The 20,413-nt window shown below is 30.9% G+C and overlaps 2 long non-coding RNA genes and 1 other non-coding gene across 3 annotated transcripts; all 3 read left to right on the top strand.

Annotated features, from left to right (window-relative positions):
- The first annotated feature begins 6,649 nt into the window (after positions 1 to 6,649).
- Positions 6,650 to 8,716, top strand: LOC120577728 (uncharacterized). Its single transcript, XR_005643682.1, has 3 exons — positions 6,650 to 7,381; positions 7,596 to 8,279; positions 8,416 to 8,716. It is a non-coding gene; the product is annotated as an uncharacterized lncRNA (long non-coding RNA).
- Positions 8,717 to 9,050: 334 nt separating this feature from the next.
- On the top strand, positions 9,051 to 9,122 carry TRNAG-UCC (transfer RNA glycine (anticodon UCC)). The gene has a single exon. It is a non-coding gene; the product is annotated as a tRNA-Gly (tRNA).
- A 546-nt stretch (positions 9,123 to 9,668) lies between these two features.
- LOC112417193 (uncharacterized) lies at positions 9,669 to 11,469 on the top strand. Its single transcript, XR_003007733.2, has 2 exons — positions 9,669 to 10,461; positions 11,293 to 11,469. It is a non-coding gene; the product is annotated as an uncharacterized lncRNA (long non-coding RNA).
- The last annotated feature ends 8,944 nt before the right edge of the window (positions 11,470 to 20,413 follow it).

Here is a 20,413-nt window from a genome sequence, read left to right as displayed (position 1 = left end):
AAAATTATTTTCCTATCTCAGTCTCCGGTGGCAGAGGAAATTGTATATGCGATTAAACCTATCTCTTAGAGATGGTAGCTAGGAACTAGGAAGAAAGGGGAACTTGGATGTATTACGAATGCTTTTTAAAACCTCTCTTTACCTCAATTCTCAAATACGAGTCATTTTAGTTTTAGTGGAAAGAGCGCCCCTTATAATTATACTTGGTTTGTGGATTTAGTATCATTTATACTTTTCTCAATATTTTCTAATAAGATTTGATTTGTTGTTAAAAAAAAATCAATCGATCACATGTTAGTGCCTCTAATTTAATCTTGCGTTACTTATTTGATTTATTTTATTTTTATCTTCTACCTTGTCTCAAAACTTGTTATATCAATATTATTATTTTGGTCAAGTCATATTTTTTTTATCATAAGAATTTAATTCAAAATAGTTTTGGATAAAGAAAATTAAACGGCCAGACCATCTAACATTTATAAAGGAAATTAAACAAATGTGTATACATGTTCGATTAATTACTTGATTCGGTTGAAAAATGCCCTACCACATAGGAGTTATAGGGCCATAGGGGCATAATATTTCATACGGTCGTGCTATTTAATTTGTTTTTTTAGGAAACAACATCTTAACGTGTGTTGTTCCTTTCTTATGTGTGTTCTTTTTGTTGGTTATTTGGTATATCAGCGGTTTAATAGCGACTAATCTCTATCAAAAATCTCATAAAATACAAAAAGTGGGATTTTTTTTAAAACAATTTTTTAAAGGACTGCTTTGGTAAATATTATATGGGGCTTGATGCATCACAACAATGGTTAATATTTATTTGCATTAAGAAGGGGTGTTAAGTATGTTTAGGGCGTAGCTCTCTTTTTTTTAGTCTTTAGGGACATAATAATTTTTCGTAGTTAAATTATTATTTTTGAATGAAACTTCAAAATCATTCTTTGGCTTGGCTTCTTGATCGCATTTTTATCAAAATAAATTTGTTTAGGCGAGAAATTATTAATCATAATGATCAATTATGCACGGGAGGTTGTGGTATGAATGAAGACATGAATCGTTTATTTGCAAAATGTGACTTTTTTTGCAAAATTTGGTACTTAGTTTCTCATTGGTTAGGCTTTGTTATAGTTTCTAAGGGAACTATGTCGGATCACCTAGCACATTTTGGTGGTTTAGGAGGATTTTCGAAACATGTTCGTCTAGCCTTGAATATTATTTAGTTATCTTATGTGTGGATTATTAAGAAAGAAAGGAACATGCACGCTTTTTAGCACAAGGAAGTACAATTTCAATTTTTATGTGAAAAAAATCAAGTTGTAGTCTTATTGATGGTTGAAAGCGAGATACGTTACTTTCAATTTTGATTACAAATATTGAAGGTTTTACCCTCCTCCTCGATGCTGGCAATATGTTTCCTAGCTTGATTTTCTTTTTTCTTTGTTTTATATGCTTTTGGTGGACTTTGTCTCGAAACTTTGTAACTCTTTTCAAGTTTTTTCTGGAACAACTTGTGCTGGAATGGTGTGCTAGGTTTGGTTAATATATTTCATTGTTACTTTAGCCTTTTTTTATAAAAAAAATAAAATTAAAACTGCTAAAATCTTATTGTGAATCTACTTGTCATGAAGTATACTAGATTTTTTTTTTAGACGAAGTGGTAAAACCACTTAAACTCACACACACTACAAGGTCTCGAGTTCGAACCCGAATGAAGACGTCTAACCTAAAAAATTTGGAATTTCTAATTGTACTTGTAGAAAACGGCAGTCGACTCCTCTCCAATTGTTCATAATAATGACTATGGCGGTGAGGAATTGAGCTCGTCCTTTGGTTGGATCTTGAGGCCCATGTAATTTTAACATGCCCACGGTGGGCGCCAAAGTACTTGTAGAAAGTACATTGATATAGAGGGGGTGACTTAGATGTGAGCTCGACAGGGTTTCCCTGATCTTACGTATCCCTAAGGATCTTAGGGAATCATAGCTACATTAGTTCTAGTCTAGTCTCAGTTTGGGACATATGTTTTACTGCTTGAGTGAGGGATATATTTATAGATGTGGCAGACGACCTCTTTTCGTATTGTTAGAGAGTGTCTCTCTTGGATATCTCATGTGTTTATTATACGAGTTGGCGTGGTCTTTTCTTATCTGATGGTGGTGACTTGGTTATTCCTATATGATAGTTGGTGGTACGCTGATAGTTGGTGGCGAGTTTATCATCCTAGACCACCTTTATTATGTCAATCCACCAGTTGAGTTAGACTTTACCGACTGAAATATACTAGTTTTGTTATGATTGTTTTTATAGTTTTTAAATAACCTTGAACATAGGTGGGTTAACGATGATTTTGGACAAAATAAATAAATAAATAAGGACAAATGATTAATTTGACACTATTTTTTAAGGATATCGATTAGATGGAGATGTTGTAGCATACAATCAATTGTAGTCGGCATCTTAGAATCGTCGATCAAGATCAGACGATTTAAATTTTAAAACAGATTTTGATTTTATTTAATATTAAATTTTTAGACCAAAATTTGGACCATCCAATCTCAACATTGATCAGACCGTGAATAAGTACCGATTGCATGCATTTGCCGACAACATTGATCAGACCGTGAATAAGTACCGATTGCATGCATTTGCCGACTTGTGACTACATGGAACCTGATCATCTGCTTGCGCCATGGAGTAATTATTGGATGAAATTATAGATTCAAAAAGTTGTGTCATATTATCTAGTTTGCTTACTTGGACCTCATGGTTTTTGAGGAAAAAAATAGTTTTTCGACAAGATCAAGAACACACAAATTATAATTATGTGTTTCTTATATAAAAACTTTATCTTGGGGATTTAGTTTATAGAGAGGGAAAGGAAAGAAATAAATGTTGTTTTTCAGGTGCAATTATATGATATTTAGTCTAATTTTGTGTAAACGTTTGGGCAACGTTTTGCACTCTATTTTAATACGATTTTGTTTATAAAAAAAATACAAAACGAAAACAAATATTTGGTAATCACAATATGACTTTTACCGAAAGTATTTCTCAATAAATCAATTAAGTAAACTAGTATAAACTTACCTTCAAGTAAGCATATGCTGAATCTTACTCTTCATTTCTCTGGTGTTATGTTAGCAATCATTTCATCAAAATTAACGTGGTGGCATTGTTTTTGGTTTGTTTCGGTTCTTGATAGCATTCATACAAGAAAGTCACATGGTACATTTTGGAAGGGACAACACAAATTATATATTAATGAAGTTAGGAAAAGATCCTCTAAAAGTAAGTCAGGGTCGGTCGACTCAAGCGGACTGCCACTGAAACAAGGGTTTTAGATCTCCAAAAAAATTAGACCTTAGCATAGGCCTCCAAAGTTCAAATCTTTTTCGCTTTAGCTATATTTTCGTAAGTCAAATTCTTTAAACATTTTGCGCTTTAACTCGATTGGTAGTTAAATGAAGAGTTATAGAGTTGTTGTTTATGTTGCAAGTTTGATCATAAATATAGCTATTTTATTGGTTATACGTATTTTAAATTCTTTTTTTCATCCGTTTTTATTATTATGATTTAGGTGTTGAAAATATATTAAGTGATATGTTGTGTTCAACCAAAATATACAAAAGTATTTATATAGTATTTGTTAGAAGAGTTTTTCTATCATGTGTAAATATGCACATGTTAAAAAAATTAAAATGGTAGGTTTGTCTTGAAACTTGTGTATTTTTTATATTAACTTTTTTATAAATTATTGATGTTTTTCAATAAAAAGTTACTAATTTTAATTGCATTAACATATACAATATTGCATATGTTAGACAAACCCTTGTTAGAATTCAGTTTAACTTTGTTATTTTAAGGTTTAACAATTGGTAAATAATGTCAATATTTAATATTATTTTCAACATATATTATTAATTAAACTAAATTTTTGTTTAAAAAAGTTCTTACACTAATGAGCTTGAGTCTAACAGAAGAAGTTATACTCTCACAACCTCACGAATCAATGTTTAAACTTTGACTAGGAGTGATACCTATATTTAGTGTTTGACATACCTCAAATATAATTACAGATTTATAGTTTTTAATTTTTATGTTTCTCTGTCAACACACTTAAAAATGCCTCAATTTAAAATTCGTTTTATGCCTACAAATGCATTAGGTCGGCCCTGAAGTAAGTAAAGTGTAAAGTGAAAAAAAAATCAAGGGTTATTAACGCAACAAACTCATGATTTGTTATTATGCATCTATAATATCTATTTTCAATTTGTTAATTAATAGTTGATATTGCTTACTTTACACTCTAAAGTGAGTTGTTTACTTTATAGAAGTATGATTCAATGGGATCTGCTGACATATCTCAGTTGATAGGAACTTTACATTGTATATATAGGAGTCGAGGTTCAAACAACGAATTCTCCGTTGATTCTCAATAATGATTACATATGTTAGCCGCACCACTCAGTTTTGGATGAAAAATTGGTAGCTATTTGGCATTAATAATCAAAAGATGCATTAGATCATCTACAATGCTAGAACTAAAATTTTGTTCTTCAACTATTTTTTGTGGGTTCATAAATGTCACATAGGATTCAAGAACTATAACTCATTTCTACTCCAATGTAAAGAACCATATTTGTGTTCTTATATTACTTTTTAGGGTCTCACAATTCATAATTTATACTTTTCCTTTTTAACTTGTCTTTTTATGGTCCCCACAATTTCTGTTTTCCCTAGTTCTTGACGTTCTGTTCTCCAAAGTGGCATCCACATCATTTCTCCAATGTGCTAAAAAGTACGAACACGTTATTAGTGCCTCAAAGACTGTGTATGGAATAGCGTTGGAGATGTTCTTAGCCGCAAGATCTATCTATGTATATAATATAGTAAATACATGTGACATTTAGCCTGCACAAATCTATGTTTTTGTGTATCATACAAAAAATTATTTTTACTCACAATAACAAGTTATCCGATAATATGTTTAATGCACACTTTACCCAAAATGAAAGAAGGTTTTTTGGCATTTTTTAGTTATGATTTTTTTTTTTTGATTTTCTGGATTTGAGTGTGTCCTTCTTTCATTTGAGGGTGGTAAACTCTCACGAATGGTTCGTATAGAATTTTCAAATGGTTTTAGTTATCATGTGATAATGTGACGGCCTCACCTCCTTTGAGATCAAAACATGTAAGTGAGATTTCGTTCAGTTTGAATTCAAGACTGAAAATGTGATTTTTCAAAACTAAAATTCAAATCCATGACTCATAATGTAGGGAGATCATCATCAATCCACCCAAGCAACTTATTATCAATGATATAATACTTCTTCTTTCTTACAATCAGTGTCATGTTTGTAAAAAAAACAAGGCTTAATTGCACTTTTCACCCCTATCTTTTGCCAATTGTGCGATTTTGCACCCCATGTTTTTAAACGAGCGATTTTGCACCCCATCTTTTTCCCCCTTTCTGATTTGGAGGCCCCCCATGAATTTTAGTGATGATGTGTCTGATTTTGATGACATGTCTTCATTTAATGTTTGCCACGTGTGTAAATGTAATTTTTAAAAAACAAAAAATTGATTTTGGAAATTAAAAGAAACGGAAAAAAAATTTGGTGACCAAAAAAAAAGGGAAAAAAATTGATAGCTCTACCATGAACGGAACCGGTAATCGATATTTTTTGTTTAAAAAAAAATCTATGAATAAAATCCAAATGGAAAAAAATTAAAATAAATAATTAGGTTTTTTTAATTGGTTTTTGTTTGTATTTTATTTTAATTTTATTTTAACAAGATCTGCATTTTCTTTTAATTTCCAAAATCAATTTTTTGTTTTTTAAAAATTACATTTACACACATGGCAAACATTAAATGAAGACACGTCATCAAAATCAGACACATGATCACTAAAACACATGGGAGGCCTCCAAATCAGAAAGGGGGAAAAAGATATGGTGCAAAATCGCTCGTTTAAAAACATGGGGTGCAAAATCGCACAATTGATAAAAGATAGGGGTGAAAAGTGCAATTAAGCCAAAAAACAAAGTCACATTAAATTTTTAATATGATATTAATTATTACTTTTTTTCCAACCGTGCCCTTTAATTAATATTACATGTATCATTTTCGGTTCAATATTTTTACTTTTCATTTATGATAATGATGAATACATAACCCTCCCGTTCAGAGGGAAAATGGACCCTAATAATTGAGAGTTTGGTCGAGAGTTAAGTAAAGTTTGAACGAGAATTGTTCCAGAAATCAAACTTATGTTTTCCTGAACAATTCGTCTTTGATGGAATTTATTAACCACTTGAGTCCAATTGTTTAGCTTATATATAGTCTTTTCTTAATATGTATAAAATGAACAAATGTATAATTCATTGTGAGACGACAAAAGAGTAGCCCGCTTTCAGTGAATTTGGTTTTTTTTTTCTATCGAATTTGTTATGTATTCAACAAGAAAAATATAATAAATAACAAAACAATCAAAACTAAAAAGTCTAAGTAAATAAAGATTCAACCTAGAAGGAATCTATAACTTATATCTAGAGGTAATCCAAAAAAAAAATATCCTAAGACAGTGATAAACAGAGTTGTTGTGTGTCAAAATCTGTGTTGGAAGCATTCCGTGGAAAACGTGAGGCATTTTCACTCTAAAGCTGCTACTTGTTTTTCAAGAAAGTTGAAATGCGAGGCGGTTTCAATGCTTGACAAATCTTATGGGCCACACGACTATTTCTTGAAGCACAGGGCAAACATGATTTTTTTTTTCTCCAATGGTTTAGTTTTCTTCTTCGACAAGTTTGATGGGCCGCAAAACTGTTTTTGAAGCACAAGGCGAACTCAACGATGCCTATATATACAAGACACTTGTTTTCAGTTCTAACTTGAGGTAAGAGTGAAGCAAACTAGGCTTCATCAAAATAAAAAATTCTTAGCTAGTCAAAAGTTAAGAATCGAGTGTTTTTGTGGTACACTCTTGGATTTTGAATTATTCTAAACACCTTGGAGAATGAAATCATTGAGTTTCCTATTTAAGAGAAGAGATTGAGAACAAGGTAGAAATTAGGGTTTATTGTTAAAGGCTTATTACTTGTAACCCTTGTATTGCTTTGTAAGATACTCATTGATGATGAATTGAAGAGATGCTCTCCCCCAAGACGTAATTAAATTTGGTCAGAAATGGATGCACAAAAATGTGGTGTTCGTTCTTCTTCTTTATCTTATTTCTTATTGTCATCCGTCTTTGAAATGGATACACAAAAATGTGACTTACAATGAGTTGATTCAAATGGGTGTTAATCCATCTTTGAAATGTCTTATATTGTGCTCCACCTTCCCGGACCAAAGATTATGCAGATAATGTTAGGTAACAAATCTTAGGATTAATTCCATTAGTGTGTACTATATAGAAAGGTTTTAATGAAGAGTGGCGTGCGATGAACGAAATTGCTTCAAAACTTTATGTGAGAAAGGATGTAGTATTAATTGAATGTTCTGCTTTTGATTGTTGACATCATTTTTTAGTAGTTTACTTTACTAGTTGACTTCTTATGAGTTGATGTGAATTTTGAACAAATCAGGCTAGCTGCATTAAGCTGGAATGGTGAAGGTTCTTTCGTATTTACGTCAAGCAGTGCTCCATATGATTGTAATGATAACGGGCCGTGTGATGAGTGCGTCCTACATTTGAACTATCATATTATTTTGCTTGTTTTGATTTGAGTTGAAGAGATAATGATATTCCAGTCTACATTGAGACGCACACTTCTTTTTCCAAATAATCGTCTAATTCCCAAATTGTTTTAATTGCTTGTGTAATTGCATCACATCTATTCCTATGCATATTGTTTTAGGATACTCCAGCTGTGCCAATTGGGAGAAGCCCTAGGGTCGACGTCCTTCTAAAAGCTGAAAATGTGGTGCTGGAGTTTGGCAGTTGTGTTCTAAGATTAGCAGGGCTTTATATATCCTTTATAGCATTCAAATTATTAGAATTTGAAGAACTTTTCCTAACCTGAGTGATCATTGCTTTTATTATGTTATGGTAACCCTTGACTGATTCCACAAAGCAGATAGAAGTGCACACAATTATTACTTAGAACTTTGCAGTATTTCTATTTAAACTGCTGGTGTCGATTTAACATTATTGTTCTGATCTGTTTCTCTGTAAAGGAATCTTACATTGTCATATTTTTGCAGACAAGAAATGATGGACCTGGTTAATAGAAGTGGTAAATTCAGTAAAAAGTTTGATAAGTTCAATGGTAAGTTTATATTTGTTAGTGAAACATACATTTTGAACCCATACTGTCATTACTTTACTGTGAGTTAAGTTGATCTTTTTGGTAGAAATATGTCTGATTCTAAGATCATTGTTGCATTTTATCTTTGCTTTTCCAGTGACTGATGGCCCTCATTTTCTCGCGAGCATGTGACAGATTCCTAAGTGTATCTATGCTGTTGGCTCTAATTAATACGGAAGGAACAATGGAGAGATATATTAGGGAATGCTTGCTGCAGACAGAAAGTTAATACGCACCTGAAATCTGAAATCTGAACTCTGTATATTTTCCTATTTCTTCATTTGGTATTGTGATACAATGATGATCGATTGTTGAATTGTCCTTAAAATGGAGTTGTTGAATATTTTGTTGAAAATAGTAATTTTAAATGCCACTATCTTTCTATAGTTGAATTATTCATCGCAAGAAACAAGAATGTAACAGATGCTTTGAACATGAAGGCACTCCATTTTTATGTTTGATTTTTGTGCGTGGTTAAGTTTCTGGTATGCTAACCAACATGCATGGTGAGAGTTCATTTCTCAGCCTGCATAGTAGTTAGTATATACACAATTTGTAGATTCATTCTCCACTCTGTACAAGAGGAATCAATAAAGCATGGATGCATATAAACCCGCTCTCATACTCATAGATCCATAGAGGAATTGTCAACTTTTGTAGTTGTTTTTTTGTTAACTCTGAGAGGCACTGCCAACATTATATTTGTATGCAGACAGAATCTAACAACAAAATGCGTTTGTAGTCCAACGGTTAGGATAATTGCCTTCCAAGCAATAGACCCGGGTTCGACTCCCGGCAAACGCATTTTTATTTTTTTTAAATGTCGCACTGTGCATTTTTGGCCTTTCTGGCTTTAGATCAACCTTTATTTACTCTAAACTTTTTTACTTGTCGTTTTCAACATTCAAAGCATCATTGTTTATTAGTTTACCTTAAAAAGAAAATTAGGTAAAATGATATAATAAATAAATGGTTAAGAGTATCATTAAAAAAGACAAATAACCTAAAAACAACCACTGTGAAGGAACACAAAATTAAATATGATATATCCATAACCCATGCTTTCCTTTAGTTTATGAATAATTACATGCTTTCCTTTAGTTTCCTTAACCCATGTATTGTTCTTGAAATAAAGAAAATGAAGGATTTAAATTTAAGCTTATAATGGCATGCGCTTTGTTCATTCATTTATTAGAATTCAGAAACAAAAATCCTATTCGATCATCAAAATGCTCTAAAAGATAATCTTAAGACAAAGTCTTGTATATTAGTATAACTAATGTATGGATGTCGTCAAATAAGAAAACTGCAACATACCCCTTTAGCATTCTTCTTCATTAAAGCCCAGTTAAAGACCATGGCTCAATCTGAAGCTCCTCCCTCCATCCACTTTTTCAAAATTAGCTTTGCTCCATCGGTAAGGTCGAAGGAAAATCGTGAGAATGGTTCAATGGTTTGATCTGGTCTCACAAAGAAATACAAAAAAGTCAACTGTAAAAGAACTAGAAGAGAATCACAATAGAACTGTAGGAAATATCCAAAAAAAGAAAATAAAATAAAACTGTAGTTGAGGTTGTTATATATAGAGAGTATGTGTATAAATAAGAGACCCTTGGAGGAGAGATTGTAAGATCCTAGAATTTTCTTTAAACATATTTTCTCTCAATAGATCTAGTCATACGAACCACTATCTCCTATTTTCTCTCAATATTCACCTCTTACTGGATGTTAACCCACAATTAGGAAGAGACTTAAAACAATTCATAAGGTCTGCTTAACAAAACCATATACACACCATCTCTCTCAAAGATCTTTGTAATCACCATTTTTATTTCCTATTTGTTTTGGGCCATGCGTTTCATTATTCTATCTCAACCTTGCCATTTTAAATTCAATCAAAGCCACGACAAGCATGTAGACCTTTGAGCAAACCATAAACAGATAACTCTATTCTCCACAATAAACTCTTGAACGAATCCATCTCACTCTTACACGTCTCCCTTATTTTTCAAAGAGATCACAAAGCCTTATTTAACGTTTTCCACTCTCTTGTCCTCTTGGTGAGCTTCCACACATGGGATTAAGAGACTTGTTAGTGCGTTCGGTTCAGAAACAATCTTAGGAAACATGGAAAGCATCTAAGGTAAGGGCTCTAGTCTTGACCATGTTTAAATGAAAATGATAGATTATGATGTTGAATTTGATATGCTTCTTGATTTAATGGATGAGTGAAAAGATTTATCGTGTTTTATTATTTTTCTTGTAGTTGCTAATTATAAGAATTGGTGAGTTGCAATTTTGTTAGAGCATGTGATTTGATGAATATGATTTCTTATTTGTGAAATGAGAAATGTTGTGGAGTTAAAGTGACTTTCGTTGTATATGTGGTTGTGTTAAAGTTTACTGATTTTGAAGTTTAGTGATGATGTGAAATTCATAATTATGTGGTTCAAGAGTCGGAAAAGTTTGTAATTTATAGAAAAGTGCATAGCATGCATATCATTGCATTTGATGGATCTTTAAGTGCCAAATGGGGCGATTATCATTATTTCAATAGAATTCTAAGTGCCAAATAGGGCGATTATTATTATTTCAATGGATTTATAAGTGTCAAATGGGGCGATTATTATTATTTCAATGAATTTATAAGTGTCAAATGGGGGCGATTATTATTATATGCCAAATGGGGCGATTCTTTATTATATGCCAAATGGGGCGATTAAAACTATTATGTCAATTGGGGCGATATCCGGATCATGATCTATTTGCATTTCATGCATCTGCATCAACATTGAATCTTGAGTCTTGTGTTTGTTCTTATGTTATATTTTAAAGTGATGAATATTTTGAACTAAAAAGAAATGTTTTAGCACAATTCCTTGATGATGGTTGTATATTCTTATTTGATGTTTTAATCTATTGTTGATTTTATTTCATGGGTGTTGAAGACTAACCCTTACAACCAACATTTTAGGTACCAAAAGAGACTTGATCTATGCTTGATGTTTTGCTTGAAGTGTGTCCGCGGGGAAATAAATATGGGTTTTTATTTGAATTGTAATTTGAAATAGTTTTAAAGTTAGTAGTTTTGTAATTAACTCAACTTGAAATGTCAGGTTCGTAATTAAATTAGTCTAACTATTTTTGTTAAGTTCTGGTGATGAATTTATTATGATTGACCATTGTAAAAGAAAAAAAAATAGTCTTATTTCTCTAAAAGAAAGAATTAAACGTAACGTCTTAGGTTAAAAATCCGAGGCATTAGAGAGATACTCTCTCATTTTATCCTATTTATTAAATAACATATTTTTCTTTGAAATTTAAATATTGGGTTCATAAAAATTACCAAAGATTCTTATAAATAGGGAGAGAGGCAGCTAGTTATAAGTTAACATAGATTATGGATAGGATAGGATGATAAAGCGAGAGCAATCCTCCTATATTATGTTCAATCTTTTGACCCAACCAAATTGTAAGATGATAAGACAGATATACTGCATATAAAGGTTTTCAACCAAAAGAAGTGTTGGCAACACATTCCATAACAAACAAATACAGTGAGTTTCCAAAAGGGCTTAAGTTATTTAAATAAAATTTATCCAATAATAATGTGTAGCTAGCATTTCACTTCCGACTGAGAACCAATTTGAATTCATTAGAAACCTGATACTTTTTATTAAAAAGAAGTGTTAAATATGTTTTTAGTCCCTATAAATATGTCAACTTTTCGTTTTAGTTCCTCTAAAATTTTCCTTCAACTTTTAGTCCCTATAAAATTTTCAATCTTCACTTTTGGTCCCTCTTTTAAAGTAAACTCATATCTAGAATTCATATTTTTTTAATAAAATTTTTCATAAAAATTCAAAATATTATAAGAATCACTTCAAAAAAAAATTAGAATTTTTTAACAAATCATAAATTTAATATGAATTTTTATATTTTTTACGGTTAAAAATTCATATTTAATTTGTGTTTTGTTAAAAAATTCTAATTTTTTTTAAGAATTTTTTTAGAATATTTTACACATTTCTGTACAATTTTATTAAAAAATACAAAAATTAAATTAAAAATAGGGACCAAAAGTAGTAATTGAAAAATTTATAGGGACTAAAAGTTGAAGGAAAATTTTAGAGGGACTAAAACGAAAAGTTTGTATATTTATAGAAACCAAAAACATATTTAACCCTAAAAAGAATAAGGAAAGTCTCCCCTAAATACGGCTACCCATAATTTCTCTGAAAATTCCTAAATAACTTTCTTCTCTTCTATTATCTATATACAGTGTAACATCCTACCTTTTCTAACTCCGCAGGCTAACCAACTTAATTAACTAGTATAAATATGGTTATCAAACATAATTATTATAATACATACACACTGTAGACAAGTTTCTGGGATTGATGTATGTAGCTTGGAGTTATGGTATAATAATCGAAATGAAGCATAAAAGAAAATGGAAAGTGTAAAGTGCTTGCATTGAAAATCGAAATAAGTTAACATAAACTTAATGAGGATATGGAATAAGGGTTACGAGATGTTTTGGGTCCAACTAATTTTTTATTTATTTATTGTTTAATGTGTCTTGTAGTGGATTATGTGTTAGCTTAATGTGTCAACTCAAAAATAAATAAAATTGTTAATTTATACTAATTGTTAAGAAAAATTATTATAATTTATAGTTTTTCTTAAATATTTTTTAAATATAAGTCATTCTAATTGTATATCTTAATTTTTTTAGTGAAGTTTAATTTTTAATAATGTAAAATATATTTAATTTTTGTGTATTATTTCTGAATATAAAAATAAAATACATGAATTTAACTATCACCGGTTGAACCCCGATCTGACCTTTGAACCTTGAATCCATGAATAAACCGGTTCAATATCCGGTCCGATTTTAATTACTTTGGTTCTACTAATCTTTTGATTTATTTTTAACAAGAACAAACTTAATAATAGATTTTAATAGATTCGATACATGTTAGAATGCTAGAATAAATACAGAAACTGATGTTGCACTAGCCTTATATGAAAAATTTGAAATGTTAGTTTGAAAGTATAATAAACAAAGAATATTTGGAAAATTCCTAGAAATTTCATACCCGAAGAAAGGGTGTTGGTGGCAAGCTATTTTCGAGTTTGAAAGGCATAAAATTTGCATTTATTTTAGACAAAATTACATCCTTAATTTAATTTTAAATAACATTTTTGTTTTTTATCTTTTTTTTTCTAATTTAATCTTTTATGTTATAATTAGGTAACATTTTCGTCCTTTATAAAATTTCAATATTGTTATCTTTTTTATAGGATTTCTTCAATGAAAATTGAATTTCTATGTTTGTATGATGAAGATTTTGGTTTGTTTATAGTTTGATGAATTTTTTATAAGTTTTTTTTATATTAATTTTTTGATTTTGTCATGATAAAAAAAGATAATAGCGTTGACATTTTATAACATAAAGGATTAAGTCAGAAAAAGAAAAGATAAAGGACGAGAGTGTAACCTAATTATAACAACATAAAAGGTTAAATCCAAAAAAAAATAAAAACAAAGTGTTATATATATAGAATTAAGTGACGGGACAAATTGTGTAATTTTTCTTTTATTTTAATTAAAATATCAATTTTAAACTCCCTTTGGCAATTGACACTTTGGAGATATATGTTATATGCAAAATTTTGAAATGTTAATTTTGAACTTAACTCAGTTGGTAGAGACATTGTATAATTTATGTAAGGACTGGGACTCGAAACTCAGACACCCCAGTTCTCCACATTTAATTGAGTCAATTGACAAGTCAAACAAAGAATATTTTGAAAATGCATCGAAAGCTCATACTCGAAGCAAGGGTGATGGTTTAATTTGACACACACCCAAAGTATATCCTTGAAGACTATCAAAGCAGTGCTCAAAAGAAGCTATTTTTCTTGGTCTTGAGAGATCAAATCATTCTTATTCAAAGGAATTACCATATTAGAAGCGTGCAAGAGAAGTTTACAACAAATACAACTTTGTCTAAGAAGCCATCAAAGATCGAATTCTAAGACAATGAGAAGCTTGAAAAAGAAGTTTTTCTAGTTTGAAAGACATGTGTCATACATACAAATCTAAGCTTTTTTCTCTTACTATAAATAAATAAATAGGAGACTTTTTGTTTTAAAGAAAATAAATAGGCATAGGTTCGAACTTCAAACCTTGTATATGTTATACATTGTCGTTAACAACTGAATTAAATTCACGGAAACACCACATTGTTTGTTTGATCGAATGATGTACATAAATATCTTAGTAGAGAAATTTTAGCAACACACATTTTAACACACGTCTTTCATCACACATTTATATGAAATCCACATTATTTAGTGGGACACGTGTGAATTTTAACAAATCAAAGAGAGTGTTGGAAAATATATGTTAAAATGTGTGTTGCTATCCCCGTGAGTTTAACTCAATTGGTCTGGATATTGCATATTATATGCAGAGACTGAGGTTCGAACCTCGGACACTCCAGTTCTTTACATTTAAAATATGTAAGCTCTAGCCACTAGACTACTTAACTTAAAAAAAATAAAAAAAATGTGTTGCTAGCATTCCTCTCTCTTGGTAATAATAACTATAATAATACAATTTTCTTTCACCTCTTGCCGTTACTTTTTTTGCATTTTTATACTTGGCACTATGTGGTCTTGTATTTTTACAACTATAAACAACTTCGCACGTTTAATTCACTACAATCATAGACTTGAAATACTAAATCTATCAACTTAAAACCTAATTGTGATATAACTTGAGTTTTAGATGATCATCAAGTTTATTTGTTAAGGAGATATTTTTCAAGTCAACAACTAGAAAGGTTTTGAAAAGGGCAACCATCCAACATCTATATATATGCACAGAAAAAGTTACTGAAGAGGTAAATAATGTCCGTTCCTTAGGAAGATTCTCACTCATGCATGTCATCCTCACATCAAAGATTTGGTTATGCTTTCAACCACAAAAAATTAAAATCAAGGACACATTTGTACCTTTGTACCCCACTTCACATGGCTACATTGTGGTCCATTTTGTTGCATTAAGATGAACGAATCGCCGCATGCTAACCCTTGTAATGGCCCTTCACTGCCACTAAAGGGCAACATACCAAAGTGAATAAAGGGTAACTATCTAATAGTATTTGGAAGAAATTTCCATTTCAATGATATATGGGAAAGGTAAAAGAAGAATTTTGTGAACTCCAGTCCACAGAAAAGCTTTCATCGTAGTTTCTTTTCTTTCACGTTTTTCCTTTCTAATCAAAACAAATCAAAAGGATATAATTTTAAAAGTAGTGAAATTATAATCATTGAGCTCAAATAATAAGATTTTATGCCAATGAACTTAACTCAGTTGCATATTATATTATATGCAGAGGTCGGAGTTCGAATCTCAGACACCTCACTTCTCCACATTTAAAATGTATGAGTTCTAACCACTAGACCACTAAAAAAATTGATAATTGTATATGTGGGACTAGTTTTTTTTGTATTTTGTTGTTGGTTACTAATACTATATGGGACTAGTTAAACCAGTATCGCTGTATTTCTTTCCTAGTCCTTAGTATACAAAAATAGTTAGTAATTCTTTTTCTAAAAAAACTAAATAGTAATCATCTATGATTTATATAAAGAAAATAAAAGATTTTGGTATTACCTTTTCTCTTTCATTTATATCCTTAAGTAAATTTGCCTATAAAAAATGTTTTATTATTGATATCATTAAAAAAATGTTTTATTCTTGATATCATTAAAAAAAAAAAAAAGAATTTATATTATACCTCGTCTAAAATGATCTAGCTATCCATTACTATGGTATCCTTACTATCTTTAGATATTTCTATTTTGTATGTAAAGTCTTATACTAGAGTACTAATTTGGTCTTTATTATAAGAGAAACTTTTCTTTTTAAATTTATTGAATAAATGATGTATATAGTCAATATTAAAAATTAGATATATTATTTATTGAATGAACTTAAAAAATAAACTTTCTATTTTTTTTTTGAAAGAATAAACTTTCTATTATACTCATTTGGTTTCAAAATGAATGCCGTTTAAGGTTTTTATACACATATTAAGAAATGCACTAATTAAAATAAAGAAAGATGTTATTTTACCAAATTATCCTAATCAACTATTGGTTTGTTTTTCATTAAAGAAAAAATTGTACTTTGAAAGTAGTGTATATAATATTACTTGAAAGGTACAATTGAAAATAAAAAGTTATTATTGCATTAGAAACTGAAAGTGACATTCATTTTAAAACAATTTTTTTTTGCTAAAACGATACTCATTTTGAAACGAACAGAGTACTATAGACACTATAGGGAGTGCTTTGACAAGTCCAGAAAAGGCGGGCTATAGTGGATTAATACGTAAGCACGATGGAAGTTTCCTTCTTGGTTTCTTTGGTTGTGTGGGGATCTCAAATATCCTACATACTAAGATTCAAACGTTGTTGACTTATTTAAAGTTATGTTGGAAGGCAGGTCATAGAAAACTTATGTGTTTCTTTGACTCTCTTCATATGGTACAGTTGATGATGAAAGACACACCTTGAGGTTATCATTACGCAAATCTCTTGGAACTCATCCGGAATTATCTTGCTAATGATTTGGTTTATTTTTATTTATCATATCTTTCAGGAAGGGAGCTCTTGTGTTGATATCCTTGCTAAGTTATGAGCTAATAGTTCAGACCATCTTATTACGTTTAATGAGCCTCTTTCGTGTTTATCACATGATTTGATCCTTTAGGTGCATACTTTTCAATGACTTGGGTTTCTTTCCTCTTTCATTTGCTCATGTATCCAAAAAAACAAAAGAAACCGGAGAGAGTAGTATAAATAAGATTCATCACCAACTATTTTGGCATTAAAAATTCAAGTATTAACAACTTTCTTGCGAACTAAAGAGTTTCTCTCTTTCTCTAGCTACCCTTCTATCTCAGAGGGAGTATTAGGAGACTAACTTGAGAATTTATTCATAACATTTGTGTTTCTAGCGATTGCACAACATTGTCAACATATTAGGTGAACACGACCAAACAGGTTCAAACAAAAAATTGTATACCAATCCAAATAAACAACCACATGAAACTAAATTTTATTTGTTTTTATTATATCTTTTTGTAAAAAGAAAAAAAAAAAAAAAAAAAAAAAAACAACTCAGTATAGGTCATACTTTGAATTAAAATTTCTCGAAACCAAACTCAATTGCATATATAAGTTTTCGTATTTATATGTATTGATGATGTTTTTTTACAAGATATATATGTTGATAATATTTAACTTGTAATATGTTATTTGAGATATTACAATTATAAACAAATGACCATTTAACATCATGTTTTTTTTCTAAAAAGTAAATCCAAACCGAATCAAACTTCATATTCTAATCTTTAAATTGAGTGACTTTTTAGTTTTTACCTAGAACTAATTTAAACTAAACTGCAAACACCCTGACCATAGGGTCCTTACAATTTTGCTTATTTTTTTTTATAAAGTGAAGTTGGGTAAGTTTGGTCGTGAAGACTCAGCAAAGTTAGAGAAACTCTAATATCACATTACACAAATATAGTATTTATATATTATCTACTAACAAGATTCTATGCAATATCCATTTACATAGAATCTCATCAGTAACACTGAATGTCGCAGAGATCTTGATGACATATCCATTTGTACCAATACTCCTACTATTTCTCACTTTTTGTTTACAGATGACTGCTTTTTATTTTTCAGGGCAGAGGAGAAGGAAGCACAAGTTATGAAGAACATTCTTCATACATATGAATTAGCGTCCGGGCAGGCCATTAGCCTTCCAAAGTCTGAAGTTTTCTTTAGCATTGTTGTTCCACCTCCTATGAAGTATACCATCACCAACATCCTTGGAGTCAGAGCGGTAATGGGAAATATCTTGGTATATCGTCTATGGTGGGTCGAAGCAAAGAAGCGACATTTGGTTTCATTAAGGACCGTATTTGGCACACAATTAATAGTTGGAGTAGCAAGTGCTTATCCATGGCTTGTAGAGGGGTAATGATCGAATCGGTACTCCAGACTATTTCATCTTATATTATGAGTGTATTTTTGCTCCCTTCTAAGCTAATTGATTCTGTTGAAAAAATTATCAATGCTTTTTGGTGGGGTCGGTGGTAGCACGCGGCGTGGGTTACACTGGATGTCTTGGGAAAAGTTATTTGTTCATAATTTTTTTGGAGGTATGAGCTTTAATGAGTTGACATCTTTTAATGTGGCTATGTTAGATAAACAAGGTTGGAGATTTCAAATTGATCCAACTAGCCTTGTTTCTCGTTTGTTTAAGGCACAATTTTTCCTAACACTGATTTTATGGGGTCTAGTATTGGACATACTCCAAGTTATGTTTGGAAGAGTATTTTTAGTGCTAAAATTATGGTAAAACAGGGTGTGCGGTGGCGTATAGGCTCAAGAGCTAATATACCTTTTTTAGGTACTCCTTGGCTTAAAGACGGTTTGTGCTTGTTCATGACTAGTTCAATATTTGAGCCTATATGCTGGTGAAATTGTGTGATTTTATTGATCATGATTTGAAGGTTTGTAAAGCTCCCTTAATTTATAATCTATTTGATATGCCCACTGCACAACTTATTCTTAACACACCACTACAACCTCTTGTTACGGAAGATAAATTAATTTGGAAAGGGGAGAAGAGTGGTAAGTATTCCGTTCGAAGTGCATATCGAATATGCGTGTCTGAAATTGTAGATAATTATCATTTGCATGTCCTTGGCTGATGGAATTTAATATGGAAGTTAAAGGTTTCTCCCAAAGTCAAGAGTTTTTTATGGCGAATGTGTCGTGGTTGCTTCCTAACATGTGCTCGTCTTAGCAGTAGAGGTGTACCTTTCCCACTTGATTGTGTTCATTGTAATAGCAATTATGAAGATAGCATTCATATCCTCATTGAGTGCCCTAAAGTTGTTCAAGTGTGACGTGATGTGAATTTATGGAACAAAATCGGTAGGATGCTTCGTCAAGGTTATAATATACATGCACTTATTTTCACTATTTTGCAGCAATTTTCATCGGATCAGTGTGAGCTTATGGTTAAGATAATATGTAGTCTTTGGAAGAGTTACAATCTAAAACTTTGGCAACAACAAAATGAATCCAACTCGAAGGTAGTTCAACTTGCAACACATTTACTGGATGAGTGGAGAGCAACCCAAATAATCAGGCCCCACAATTATGCTCAGTCCAACACGATCCAGGCGCATCCCATAAGGAAAGACGACAAAAGATGGAAGAAACCGGCATCTGGTAGGTATAAATGTAATATTGACGCGTCCTTTTCTACCTCTCTTAATATGATAGGTTTGGGAATGTATCTTAGAGATGATGCAGGTGATTTTGTTTTTGCCAAAATGGACTGGTTTGCTCCCTTCTGTGACACATATGTGGGGGAGGTTGTCGAGTTACATACAGTTTTGGAATGGGTATCAAATCTCCGGTTTAATAATGTGGACTTTGCTCTTGATTTCAAAAGAGTTGTTGATTTTGTGAATTCACATGTAGATGATGATAGCGAGCTTGGTTGTATTATATCTGCTTGTAAACATATATTAGTTAATAGATTTCAAAACTCTCATGCCGAGTTCAACTTAAGGCAAATGAATGGAGTCGCTCACGAGTTAGCTCAGACAGCTCTATCCAATCCTAACCCCCATATTATAGATGATGTTCCTTCATGTATTTGTCACACTTTAGCTAATGAAATGCAATAAATTTCTTCCATAAAAAAAAATTATATGCAATAAAATTCAAACTCAACTCATTTTTTTGTGAAATATTAGTTGAACCAATAACAAATAAACTAAATAAATTAACTTATAGGTTCTAAAAAAAATAAACCAACTTACGTGGACCCTATTTTACTTATTACGCCCTCTAGTCATTAATATAAGCAAAAATTCATTTTTTAGATACATTTAATTAATTATGTATGTGGTCTTTATTATATCACATACACCATTAATTGAATGTATATAAAAAGTAAATTTTTGTTTATATTAGTGATC

Source organism: Medicago truncatula, chromosome 8, assembly GCF_003473485.1.
Source record: "Medicago truncatula cultivar Jemalong A17 chromosome 8, MtrunA17r5.0-ANR, whole genome shotgun sequence".
In the NCBI taxonomy this organism is placed as follows: domain Eukaryota; kingdom Viridiplantae; phylum Streptophyta; class Magnoliopsida; order Fabales; family Fabaceae; genus Medicago; species Medicago truncatula.
This window is presented reverse-complemented; position numbering and strand designations above follow the sequence as displayed.